Raw genomic sequence first — 7464 nt, 5'->3', positions numbered from 1 at the left:
CTCTCCTCCCGAGGGACCGGTATAACTTCCCCCTTTTTCTCGAGAGACAAGTGTCACTGGCGCAGCCTCCCGTCGCCCCCGCCAGCCACGCTTACCTTTCCGGAGCGCCCGGATGGCTGCGCTGCTGGTGGTCCCATCCTCTCTGCTTGGGCACCGCCGCCGGCTCGGGCTCCCGCTGCGGTGATCACCCCACTGCTCCCCGTTGGTGTCCCAGCCTTCCTGGCTGCTGGGACAAGGAATTCTGCCCACACATGCACCCTACTCGGGCGCCGCCATCTTGCCTCTGGTCAGCTGACCTAGCAGACCAATCAGGTGCCTCTCCAGTCTCCCAGCTGTGGCTAATTGCCTTAGGAGGCAAAAAGGGGTATAAAAGTGAGCCAGCAGCAGCATTCCAGTGCCTGAGCAACTTCCTGCTGCTGCGACTTCTAGCTTCCCTGCTAGCACTCCAGTGTGTGTGCTGTATTGTTCCAGGCTCCGCCGGCATGGTCCGGTATCTCTGCTACAGTCCGCCGGTGAAGTCCAACATCCCCCAGTCATTCGCCGGTGTAGTCCGGTTTCTCTACTGAAGTCCGTCGGTGAAGTCCGACACCCTCCAACCATCCGCCGGTGCAGTCCGGTATCTCCACTGAAGTCCATCGGTGAAGTCCGACATCCTCCAATCATCCGCTGGTGCAGTCCGGTAACTCCCTTGAAGTCCGTCGGTGAAAGCCCAACTATTCCCAGCGTCTGCCGGTGGCAACTCCAGCTCTGTTCTGACGTCCCTTCCAGATCTCCTGGTGCACACTGCAACTAACCTACTCACCAGTCCTGTTCCAGCCCTGGTCGTCATTACCACAACCCACGGTAGTTCTCACTGCCACTATCTATTTATGAAAAAGAGCTATATCCATCCTCCACGCTTTACCTTTAACAGTGAATCTTTCCAGCCGGTTCCTGCGTCCAGAACAGGTAAGCCTGAAGCACAAGTCGTGACAACAAGGCAGCTCCCAGAATAGAAGATCTGAGAGATGCGGTCCTTGGTAAAGGAGTGGGGAGAAATCTGCGAGGGGGGGGGGGGGGGTCCCTAAAATTTATCTGATATCCTTCTGAAACAATTGAAAATACCCAAGGATCTGCTGTGGATACCTTCCAACTGTCCCGAAATTGCAGGAGGCGACCCCCTACTCTGATCCCAGAACAGGGAGTCCCTGCCCCGTCATGCAGAGGGCTTGTCGTCCCCTTTAGCTGCATGCTTCTTTGTAAAGGCGCCAAACTTTGATTTGGTCGCTCTACCTCTGCCGGCCTGGAACCTTCCACGCCCTGACTGTCCTCTGTTAGCCGCTCCCCCTCGAAAGGAGGGGCGAAAGGACGGTTTAAAAACTCCAAATTTAGAACCAGAGGATTTTGAAGTGGTGGGAAGAAAAGTACTCTTACCCCCAGTAGCCTGCTTGATGATATCGTCCAACTCTGACCCAAACAATAGCTCACCTTTGAATGGGATAGTTTCCAGTGACTTTTTAGATTCACTATCCGCCTCCCAGGCCTTTAACCAGAGAGCCCTTCTGGCAGTGACAGAAGTGACGGATACCCTGGACGCCATTTTGGCGCCCTCCTCGCTAGCTTCACATATATATTCCGCAGCACATCTCAATTTTTCTGCCACAGAAAAAGCCTCCGCATCATGTTGGAGATGACTACTTAAACTCTCTGCCAACTTAATCATGGCTTTAGCCACCCAGGCCGAAGCAATAATGGGACGCATAGTGAAACCAACACCTTCAAAAATTGCCTTCAGGCAACCTTCAACCTTTTTATCTACCTGATCTTTAAAAGCCGCGCCACCTTGCACTGGCAGCGCTGTGGCCTTAGACAATCTGGCAACAGAAGAATCCACCAGAGGAACTCTCTCCCATACCTTAACATGATCCTCAGGCATGGGGTACATGTTTGCATATTTTCTAGACATTAACAGTCTTTTTTTCTGGGGACTTGCCAGCTTCCCCTAATAAAGCAACCATGCCTTTATCCGATGGGAAGGACACCGGATCCTTACGGCTCCTTTTAAACACACACTGCGCAGCAGCCTTTTCCTCAGCAGGAAAATCCAGAGCCTGCTTTACAGCCAAGATTATATCTTCAATGCCGGAGGCTGAAGAATCTGCTTCCTCACCCTGTGACCAACACAAATCTTCCTCATCCACCCCACCATCATCTGTGTCAGTAATCAATGGAGGGGCCATGGAAGACCCTTGCCTATAAGCCACCTCCTCTGAAACCTTTGTAAATTGTTCCAAGAGAGAAGACATCTTGTGCACACCCTGTGCAGTATCCTGCATAGCCTGCAGCAAGATAGGGTCTCCCTGTGCAGGAGTAAAGGCCCCCATACATTAGGCAGCGGTGGTGGGGGCGGCCAGCGGCGGTAGTGGGGGCGGGCAGCGGCGACGGGCGGCGTGCGCAGTGACAGTGTACTTACACATAGCAGCAGCGGCGGGGACGGGACGCGCAGTGGCGGCTATTATATTTTTAAAATACTTGTCAAATGACCGGCCGCTCTCTGATTGGCCGGAGAGCTCTCAGCCAATCAGAGAGCGGCCGGTCATTTGACAAGTATTTTAAAAATATAATAGCCGCCACTGCGCATCCCGTCCCCGCCGCTGCTGCTATGTGTAAGTACACTGCGCTCACCGCAAACGCCGCCCGTCCCCGCCGCCGCTGCGCGCCCCCACTACCGCCGCTGGCCGCCCCCACCACCGCTGCCGCTGGCCGCCCCCACTACTCCCCCGGTGTCTGTATGCATATGCCTGTCAGGTGGCAGGCATATGCATACAGGGAGGTCGGACGTGATCGTATGTACAGACCGTCCGACCTCCCTGATCCGGTCCGATGCGCACGGGACCGCGCATCGGATCGGATCAAATGTCACATACCTACGATTTTGGGCCGATTTCATCCGATTATCGGCACAAAGTGCCGAAATCGGATGAAATCGTCCCAAAATCGCATAGTGTATGGGGGCCTTTAGAGAACCTCCAGAAGCTTGAGATGAGGGGATAGGTCCAGGAGAGCCTACCAAAGAGCCCTTTTGCCTATTTAAAGCCTCTGTTAAAGCCTTAACAGACCATCCCAAAGCCACAGCCCATGCAGGCTCGGTCCCTTCAGGACTCTGGGTTCGTGACCCACAAGGCACAGCTTCACAGGAAGGGCACAATTCCCCCTGGTCCAACTGTTCACATGATAAATTTACATTACATATTTTGCAATGGTAAAACATCTCAATCACTCCCTCCCCAGCAACAGAACTGCACTTGTCAGCCATGTTAATATCAAGAGAAAAAAACACTGCAAAACGTTAACGCAAAGTCACAGAGTAATGCACCAGTGTACTTATCTGTATGTTCTGTTGCCAGCGATCAGCAGGGGAAGCGCTTATCAGGAGAGACTTCTGAGCAGGATCTCTGTCAAGCACAGAAATGGCGCCAGAGTGAAGTTTGGAAGAGACCAAGACTCCCTCCCAGTAGGGGTAGCTGGCGTCTTTTGGCACCAATTCTCCCTCTCAGGCGCTCCCAAATGTGTCTCTCCCCCTCCAGTAACTCCCCCTCCAGGGACCACTTGGAGGTGTCCAGAAACGCTGGACGTCCTGTAAGAAGCCTCAACTCCCCTAGTGGATTTCAGCTTCCAAGCTCTTAAAGATGGTGGCCGCCATCGCTGAGGGACCCGTCCCCAAGATCCCCTTCTAAGCAAGGAGCTGGATGGGGTCCCCAGGAGCCCAGGAGAAACCTCCGTTTAAGCGGAGGCAAGCGCTGTGCAGAGCGTGCATTCCTCTGCAGAATGCATCTCTCTGCACACAGAAAACCGTCAGGACGCGCTTCTGTCTGCTTTCTGTTGCGCTCTCAGCGTGTATTAACTTCAGCAAGAAGTTACACGCCGGGAAAAACTTGCTACTAAGTCTAATGTTATAAAATAATAAAAACCTAGTCTGACTAATAAAAATTCCAAAGAAAAAAGTGTGGCTGCAGCGCAGCCACTCAGCATTGCACCCACTCCTGTGGGCACCTAAAACTGAAGCATTAAGGGATGCAGAGGGAGGAGCCTGCTCCCAAAGAATTGAAGCATAGGTGCCTGGCTCCTGGCGGACCCTACTACATCCCATCGTGGAGCTGTGTCACCGGACTGGACGAAAGAGAAAAATAGGCCTGCGAGACAGCGAACCGAATCAGCGGTAGGCCTATTGTTTGAATTTTTTAAACATTCTGCCGCTGCTGTCCGCAGTGTTCGCTCATTGCTTCCTGGACACTGCGGACCCACAGCCCAGACCACGCCCCCTTCACATAGGTGTGACACCTCCGTATCGAACCCAATACATCGTGGGTGCTAAAAAGCATTCACGATGTGCCTCTGATGGGTCCGATCAAATAGACTAAACCTGCAGTGAAATTGTTTAAATCGGGTCTGGGACGGATATTAGACAGACCTTACATCGACAGCCATTACATCGACACCATTAGTTCGACAGCTCAATAGGTCAACATGGTTTTAGGTCGACATACCATTAGGTTGACATGTCATTAGGTCGACAGGTCGTTAGGTCGACAGCTCATTAGGTCGACATGTTTTTAGGTCGACACTGCCATTAGATCGACAGTGTCTATGTCGACAGTCAAAAGGTCGACATGGGTTTTTTCACTGTTTTTTGGCCGAAATGTCGACACAGTCGACATGGACACAGTTTGAAGTGTACCGCAGCCCCTCGCATCGCTCGCTTCGCTCGCAATGCTTCGGGCACGGTGCCTCGCTGCGCTCGGCACACTATTTTATTCTCCCACCACGCCCTAGTGGATAGTAGGGCATGAAATACCGCCTGTCGGCACATGTCGGCTCAAAAAACAGTGAAAAAACCCATGTCGACCATTTGACTGTCGACATAGACACTGTCGATCTAATGGCAGTGTCGACCTAAAAACATGTCGACCTAATGAGCTGTCGACATAATGAGCTGTCGACCTAACGACCTGTCGACCTAATGACATGTCGACCTAATGGTATGTCGACCTAAAACCATGTCGACCTATTGAGCTGTCGAACTAATGGTGTTGATGTAATGGCTGTCGATGTAAGGTCTGTCTAACAATAGTCCGGATACCGTTTAAATCAGATAGGTCCAACTTAATTACAATTACATTTGCTCCTACCCAGGACCAGGTTTTTAATCCATCCAACCAACTAGTTGGATGTTTGGAGGAAAGTTGGTCTGATGTATGGTCAGCATTAGACTGTATATATCACACCTTGTCCTATACACTATCTAATGTATACCATGTTCATTTCCATTACCAACTCTGCTCTCATTTACCTTGCCAGGCCTTACTGCTGCCTCTTCACCTTTGAGAGCATTGTATAATAAAAAACAAACAAATTCAAGCAATATATATAAAATAAATTAAAACTTTTATTGCTCAGAATTATAAAATAGGGGTTTCAGGAACATGATTGGTGCAGAATTCTTACAAACTTCTCTTATGGGAGGAACAAGGGCCCTTATTCTGGTTCACTCACAAAGGCAAATTCCTTCTCAAATGGACAAAACCATGTGCAATGTAACTTGTGCAGAGAGAATTTGGGTGAGTTATCTTGTTTCTGTGCAGGGTAAATACTGACTGCATTATTTTTACACTGCAATATAGATCTCACTTTGAAGTAAAACCCCACCCAAATCTAATTCTATCTGCACGTTACGTGTGCCCCATCTGCAGTGCACATGGTTTTGTCCATGCCTTTGGGAGTGAACCAGAATAAGGGCCAAGATGACAGAAGCCTTGTGATTCATGAAGAAATCACTGGGTATCAATTGTTGAAGAATTGCCCGTCCCTCTACTTTACGCACTAAGGGCCAAATTCTGGTTTGCTCAGTAAGCTGCAATGTTCACAGTAAGCTGCAATGAAAGCTGTGAACATTGCAGCTTACTGAACACCAGAGATGCTGCCTGGCAAATTACCCCCCACCCAGCCAGTTCCCCTCGGTACCATGTGACGGGATGTGTAACATAAACACATCCTCTCACATGCCTCTGCAGCAGGAGAAATCATTCCATGGTCAGCTGCCCGCCCCCGTACCCATGCCTACACCTAGCGTTTTCATGGGGACACCCATAAAACGCTGGATGTTCCCATGTCCGATCCCTGTCCCCGTCTGCCCACGCAGACCCCCAAACATTGGAACTGGGCCAAATAGACTTTGCAGAGTTTGCCCAAATCTCCTACCCTATAACCTTGCATAACGGAAACATCCCATCTGTTGCCCCAAATCTCTATTTTGACCTTTTTCCTGGACATAGAAAGAACACACCTGATGGCATCAGATGGCACAAGCATGTCCAAAGGAGATAGCTTTTCTGTTTGTCTCCGGTACTTCCCGGCTGTCGAGCACAAATGCAGCCTTATCTGGAATGTGTAGAAAGGGGAATGTCCATTTTACCTTATTTATTTACAGTTTCTTATATAGTGCAGCATATTCCGTTGCGCTTTACAATTGGAAACAACAGTGATTAAACAAACTGGGTAGATACAAACCGACATGGAGGTAGGAGGCAGTGGTGTAGCTAGGTGCCACGGCGCCTGGAGCAAGGGCATGTTTCGCACCCCCCCAATTTGTAGTAGGTGAGGCTCCTGCACAGTGAAAAGTAGGCACGGCCGAACATTATACCACACACCGTAATGCCCATTGCACATTTTAGCAAACTTTGTAATACCAATTACACATAAAGCCACATGCCATAATGCCAATTACACATAAGGCCACACATGCATTGCATACAATATAACACACCGCACTGCCCATCGCATACAATATAACACACCGCACTGCCCATCGCATACTATATAACACACCGTAATGCCAGTCGCATACTATATAACACACCGTAATGCCTGTCGCATACTATATAACACACCGTAATGCCCGTTGCATACTATATAAAACACCGCAATGCCCGTCGCATACTATATAACACATCGTAATGCCCGTTGCATACTATATAACACACCGTAATGGCCGTTGCATACTATATAACACACCGTAATGCCCATCACATACTATTTAACAAACCGTAATGCCCATTACACATTTAACACATAAGTGCCACTTACCTACATGCTCGATGCCAGGGGCTTCATGCTCGATGCCAAGGGGGACTGAATTTGCTTGTTGCCAAGGGGGACTGAAATTGCTTGCAGGGAGGGAAGGTGGGAGTAATAGTGCTGATCAGGGAGGGTGGGAGTGATAGTGCAGAGCAGGGAGGGAGGGTGGGATTAGTAGTTTGGAGCAGGGAGGGAGGGTGGGAGTAGTAGTGTGGAGTGAGGGTGGGAGTAGTAGTGTGGAGTGAGGGTGGGGGGTAAGGTGGGAGTAGTAGTGTGGAGTGAGGGTGGGGGGTAAGGTGGGAGAAGTAGTGTGGAGTGAGGGTGGGAGGAAGGGTGGGAGTAGTAGTGTGG

Source organism: Crinia signifera, chromosome 11, assembly GCF_055691185.1.
Source record: "Crinia signifera chromosome 11, ASM5569118v1, whole genome shotgun sequence".
Taxonomy (NCBI): Eukaryota; Metazoa; Chordata; class Amphibia; order Anura; family Myobatrachidae; genus Crinia; species Crinia signifera.
Note: the sequence above shows the minus strand (reverse complement) of the source record.